The 6,354-nt window shown below is 49.0% G+C and overlaps 1 protein-coding gene across 8 annotated transcripts in view; it reads right to left on the reverse strand.

Moving 5' to 3' along the window:
- NSD3 (nuclear receptor binding SET domain protein 3) overlaps window positions 1-5,021 on the reverse strand; it is a 113,374-nt gene extending 108,353 nt beyond the window's left edge. For 4 of the 8 annotated variants that reach the window (XM_003830724.5, XM_008956146.5, XM_008956145.5 and 1 more), the window contains exon 1: window positions 3,653-5,021. The gene's annotated coding sequence lies outside the window, so the exon portion shown is untranslated. Of the gene's footprint in view, window positions 1-3,455; window positions 3,603-3,652 lie in introns of those variants that run through there. The other 4 variants (XM_055116463.2, XM_003830725.5, XM_003830723.8 and 1 more) reach the window with 2 other exon arrangements.
- Between the last annotated feature and the right edge of the window lie 1,333 nt (window positions 5,022-6,354).

Genomic DNA, 6,354 nt, shown 5'->3' on the forward strand with positions numbered 1-6,354 from the left:
ACTTTTTTTTTTTTTGAGACACTCCAACCTGGGCAACAAGAGTGAAACTCCATGTCAAAACAAACAAACAAACAAACAAACTCCATCTTGGCCGGGCGTGTTGGCTCATGCCTGTAATTCCAGCACTTTGGGAGGCCAAGGTGGGCAGATCACGAGGTCAGGAGTTTGAGACCAGCCTGGCCAACATGGTGAAACCCTGTCTCTACTAAAAAAAATACAAAAATTGGCCGGGCACGGTGGCTCACGCCTGTAATCCCAGGACTTTGGGAGGCCGAGGCGGGTGGATCACGAGGTCAGGAGATCGAGACCATCCTGGCTAACACCGTGAAACCCTGTCTCTACTAAAAAATACAAAAAATTAGCAGGGCGTGGTGGCGGGCGCCTGTAGTCCCAGCTGCTCCAGAGGCTGAGGCAGGAGAATGGTGTGAACCCGAGAGGCGGAGCTTGCAGTGAGCCAAGATCATGCCACTGCACTCCAGCCTGGGTGACAGAGCGAGACTCCGTCTCAAAACAAAAACAAAAACAAAAACAAAAAAACACAAAAATTAGAAGGGCATGGTGGCGTGTGCCTGTAATCCCAGCTACTCGGGAGGCTAAGGCAGGAGAATCACTTGAACCTGGGAGGTGGAGGTTGTATTGAACCGAGATCGCACCATTGCACTCCAGCCTAGACAACAAGAGTGAGACTCCATCTCTCAAAAAAATAAAAAAAGTACTAACTTCATAAAACTGTTAGGAGGATAAAAGGAAATCATGCAGGTGAGACACTCAGCATAGCACAGTGTGAGGACAACTGTGAGCAGCTATTAGTGGATTATGAATATTATTATAAATTCCAGAAACGCTGTCATTAGAATCAGATTTGACAGTTCACTCAACAATCACCAATCTCAAAGACAGTTTCCTTTATCCAAAACTCATTCAATCTGATCAGTGTAAGAGAGGGCATTTGTTAATTTAAGGGTTAGGGAAAAAAAGAAAAAAAAAGCCAACACAGGTAACAGGTGGGCTGATGGACATATTAATTGGTTATAAGTGTTATTTAACAAGAGTAGGCTTCTTCGTATATGAATACCTGTCCAAGGAACCAGGATACTTATGACAGCTGGGCAGGAACCCTGATCTTTAAAGGATGCTGCATACATAAAAATAAACTTTTTCTTTCTTTTTTTTTTTAAGCAATGAAAGCTTCCAACACAAATTTTTCTATTTAATGATTGCTTATTTTCCTAAAAATTTACAGCACTGATAGCTCATGCACACAATTTACCAGCTAATTACAAATAACATGTCAATCAAGTAGGAGATATAAAACTTAAATTGCCATAAAAATAAATTCCAGAAAAAGCATGCTGAATTTTTTTTTTAATGCAACTGTTCCTCACAGAATTTCAAACAAATTCAGGCTGAATATTATCAAATTAAAATACTACAAGCTGAGAGGGTGCTTTTAGTGTAAAAGCCAGATTTACAAAGTACCACTTTAACAACATTCAATTTCATTTTTCTAACAAACCAAGAATATATCCTAAGCTTCTGTATAACAACTGAGAGGATGTTGCCATTTAGGTAGGTTAAATGTAGTTCAACTGGTTTGAGTCCACAATATTACAATGTTAACAGGCCTTCTTGGTATTAGAGAACAGTTTCAATATCAATGTGATAGGTTAAAGTTTGGATTACTCCAACTGCTATAATAAAAACAAAAGGTCACACACACATTTAATCCAATATGAAATAAAATAGGCTCTACTTAACACCAATGTATGTACTGTAAATTTGTCAGGATTTAAACCTTAGAATAGTAATTATTTCAAATTGTACAAGTAGTTACAGTTGAATATATTAGTTACTGTAGTTTCCTGAGAGTCAACTGAAGTTTCAATCAAAAAATGAACAAACAAAACAACAACAAAAAAACCCTGGCATCTCAATGAGACTCTAAGAACTGCATGCCTACTTCACAGATCATTGCACTGTGCTGAACTGGCATCTGGAGATTGTATTGAGCCAGCTACATGAAGGCAAAGAGAAGAGATGGGGAAAAGAGAGTTTATTTAAAAAAGAAAATACTATTCTTAACACACTCATCACTTAACACGCTCATCACCTATAAGCAAGAGCTATCAGAAATACTATTTAAAAATACATACATTTCTAATTTTTCAACATTCAAAATACAGCAAGCCGATAATCTACCACAAGCAGAGCTTCCTACCCCTTTCACCCGGACACAGCGCTTTGCCAAGAGCACAGGCCCAAGTAAAATAACCGATGCAATTTCCTTGTTTACTTAAAGAATTGCAGAAAACATGTTGACTGCTTCTGAGGCTTCCGAAACAAACGAATTTTCAATACGTAAAAGACTTCACGATCATGTTTGATATGTAAGCGTAGTAATGATTCCATCAGCTAGTAAAAATCTAGTTTTAAATTGATTAAATGGGTTAAATTTACACTGCAGCTCATTAGCATACCTTGTTTGCAACCAGAAGGAAGAGGGTAAAGAGAGGGAGAAAAGCATCAAAAACACACAAGATGGAAAACATCACTACCTCCTTTGGCGGTTATGAATAATTTAAAATGACCCAAGACGTAAGGGGAAAAGAGTTCATGAATAGAAAGAAAGGGGGCTAACAGTCTGAATTGGCCCCTTCCAGATTCATACTGATGTCGGAGAGGAAAAGGAATTTATTTACACTGCAGTGCCTTGGCAGCAAACATGGCTGCCCCTGCCCCCTTTAAATCGAAATAATCTTCACTCCCTCCCCAAAACCATCAAATTATGGCCATGTCTCTCCCTGCCTCCCTTCCATAACACAAACACATCGCCTTCTCCCTCAAAACAGTAAAACCCACACCTCCCCATTTCACAACAATCACAATCCCATAACCACCAGCTTCTCTATTCTCTAGCCTTGAAAGAAAGACACAGAATACACACAAATACAGGAACAAAAGGCCTCCCTTCCTAACACTTTAACGACCTCCATCCCCTTCTCTTCCTCCCACTCTGACGCTAAGTCGATCGTTCTCATCCCTGTCATCATTCAGTTAATTTCCTTCCCTAGCCCAATCCTGTCTTCCAGTTTCCTGCGTCTATTTCCCATCCTCCTATTGCAGCCTGCCTCATCCTTTCCTAATCCACCTTTTCCTTCACTTCCATTCCTCATTTCTCCCTTCATTCCCATAAAATGCCCCATTTCTCCAGCAAATTTATCCCCTTCTCCCAGACTCTTCTGGTTCCTACACTCCATCCCCAAACCTCCCTATTTATCAGTCCACCCAGGTCTCTAATCTCCATGCAACTCTTCTCCCCTTTCCCTGCCCCTCCCCGATCCATCCTTATCCCCGCCCCCATCCCACTTTCCCAATTCCCAGCGCAGCGCCACTCCGACTCCCATCCCACTCCCACCTCCCCTGCCCCACCCCCCAATTCCCTCCACACCCCCCACCTTGCCATCTGCTCCTCCGTCAGGACTCCCCTCGAGCCCTTTCAGGCCACCCGCTTCCCCTTCCATTCCTCCTGGGGTCTGGCGCTCCATCCCTAGGTCGCCCCCTCCCCGTCGTTCCCTCCTCAGCCCTTCCTAGCACTACACACGCGCGCGCGCGCACACACACACACACATACACACACGCACACGCACTTTACCTTCAGTTTGTTCCATTCTAACCCCCCGGCCGTGTCAGTGCGATCACAGGAGAGACACGGAGGCCCGGAGTGGGGCTGGGGTGCGGGCAGCCGCTGGGGCCGCGCGGGGAGGAGGCGGAACCGAGCTAGGCCGCATGAAATCCCCGGGCTAGATTTTCCCCGCGCCGGACGCCTCTGCCATGGCGGCCGGCACTGAGGAGGGCCACGGCCGGGCCGGGCCGGGCGTGCTGCGGGAAGAGGAAGGCTCGGGAGGTGGGATGGGAAGGGGAGGCCGAGGGACGGGGGTCGCCGCGCCGCCGCTGCTGCCAGAGAGGAGCCTGCGGCTGGCAGACCGGCCTGGGTAGCACGGTCCTCGGCGCTCGGCTCGGAATTCGCACGCCTCTCCGCGGCGACCTGTGCACAGCCCCCTCGGCCTCCGCCTCCGTGCTGGCCGCCGCCGCCGCCTCTCCCGCCGCCGCCGCGCACAAAGCCCCCCCACCCCGACTCTCGGGGCGCCGCCGCCGCCAAATCCTCAGCCCCTCATTGGCCGCGGGCCGCGGCGCCTGCCGGGAAATGCAGTCCCGGGTTCGGGACGCTGGGGCTCCGGAGGAAGCGGCGAGTCAGCGGGGCGGAGGGGGCGGGAGCGCGAACCAGGAACGCCCGCGGCAGCTAGCGTCTGGACGACTAGGGAGACGGGGCGAGAGAGCCGAGGGACGAGGGACGGGGAGGGACTGTACGTGGGAGAGTGACACACAAAACACCCCGGGAAGCCGGAGGAGGCGTGGAAAGGTGGGGCCCGGGAGGTAAAACTGGGCTCGGCGCGTTCAGTGAGGCTGATTAAAGAACAACGCGCAACCAGCGCCATACGGCGCTCCTCAGGGTGACTCGGCTCTCTAGCTCCTAAGGGTTAGAAGCGACCCTCGCACGGTCCCCGGTGGGTGACCGCGCGAGGGCGGGGCAGTCCAGGCGACCCCTCGGCCGTCTCCCGTCCTACGGCTGTCAGGGAAGGGCTCCGGTTCCAGTAGGGTCTGCATTTGGAAAGCCGGGGGCGATGCAAGACCGCCTTGGCGTCGTCTCCCTCTCAGCCCTGGCTGAGTTGTCGGATGGTCCCCCTCCCCCGGTTGCAAGCAGTAGGAGGCCCGGCCGGCGGCGCCGGCTCGCCGAGGGAGCGCCTCGACCTCCCCGGCAGGCGCCGGCCCCGCGCGCCTCTTCCTGCTCTGCTGCGGCCCGGAGGCTTGTGGGTAACCGGGAGGACGACGTCAGCGCCCGCCGCATCCCCGGGTGCCCCCCAGCCGCGGGGGACCGCGACGGCTCCGTGACCGTCACGTGCCGGAGGCCGCGGCCGCTCGCGGCCAGACCTTCGCATCGAGGGACGTGAGGGACATTTGTCCTAGAGGGCCCAGATAAGAACGAGAGGAAGAACCGGGAGGCAACTCTCCGTCATCCTCTAGCCCCCCGCATCCTAGGAAACATATGGGAAACAATGGAAGGTTAAGTGTGTGCACAGTGATCTAGCCCTGCAGGAGTGTGCCGACCAGGTGATATTTCCTGGGGCCTGGTGATAAGGATTTGGAAGGTTACAGCACAGAGACGTGAACGTAAAAAGGAAACAGAGGCAGCAAGCAAATGAGGAAACCGATACTCTGTTCTGAGAATAAAGCCATTTTACCGCTAGACGTCATACTCTGTAGACGTTATAGTGCTGGATGTCTTTGGTACTATTACAAGAAATTAGATATCTCTATCTTTATCACTTAAGGAAATTAAATGATTTCTACAGATCAGTTATTTAAAAGGGCACTAATTATGAACTATTTTTTTTAAACGTAACCCGGTTAATACTAGATACGGAGAATTATCAGTATTGGCCGGGCGCGGTGGCTCACGCCTGTAATCCCAGCACTTTGGGAGGCCGAGGCAGGCGGATCACGAGGTCCGGAAATCGAGACCATCCTGGCTAAGACGGTGAAACCCCGTCTCTACTAAAAATACAAAAAAGTAGCCCGGCGTGGTGGTGGGCGCCTGTAGTCCCAGCTACTCAGGAGGCTGAGGCAGGAGAATGGCGTGAACCCGGGAGGCGGAGCTGGCAGTGAGCCGAGATCGCGCCACTGCACTCCAGCCTGGGCGACACAGCGAGGCTATGTCTCAAAAAAAAAAAAAAAAAAAAAAAATTCTCATTACTATTAATCATTAAATATTTTTAAACGTATGCTTTAAGTAGTACCACAAGTTACAGCTATCAGTAAAAGCATACTTTTTATTTGTGATATGCCATTTTAAAACACAGATGGCCAAAGCGGGCCACCAAGTCTAGCTTAATTCTATCTCCAGGAAAGAGGGATTAAATTGGTCTTTTTTTTTTCTATGAGCCTTTCTACCTCCATTCTTCTTTTTCTTCCTCCTGTGTCTTCCTTGCTTTGTTGATAAACTGTTGCCTTGACCCGGCACCTGGGTTTCTCCCTTGAGGAGAATCTAGTAAATTGTCCCCAGGGATCTTATATTAGCCTGTTTCTAATAGCTATGCTGACAGCAAGAGTTTAAAATTGGAGTTATGTGAAGTAGATGCATAGTCTTTTCCTGCAAAACATTACAAAATACAGTTAGTATACTTGATCTGGTGGCATATTTAGGAAAATGGCCATTAAAAATAATAGTTTACATTTTCAGTATCTAACATCTTCTGAGGTTTAGACGATGCTTACTGTTCGCCATAGAAAATGAGC

The sequence above is a fragment of the Pan paniscus genome, chromosome 7 (assembly GCF_029289425.2).
Source record: "Pan paniscus chromosome 7, NHGRI_mPanPan1-v2.0_pri, whole genome shotgun sequence".
Classification (NCBI taxonomy): domain Eukaryota; kingdom Metazoa; phylum Chordata; class Mammalia; order Primates; family Hominidae; genus Pan; species Pan paniscus.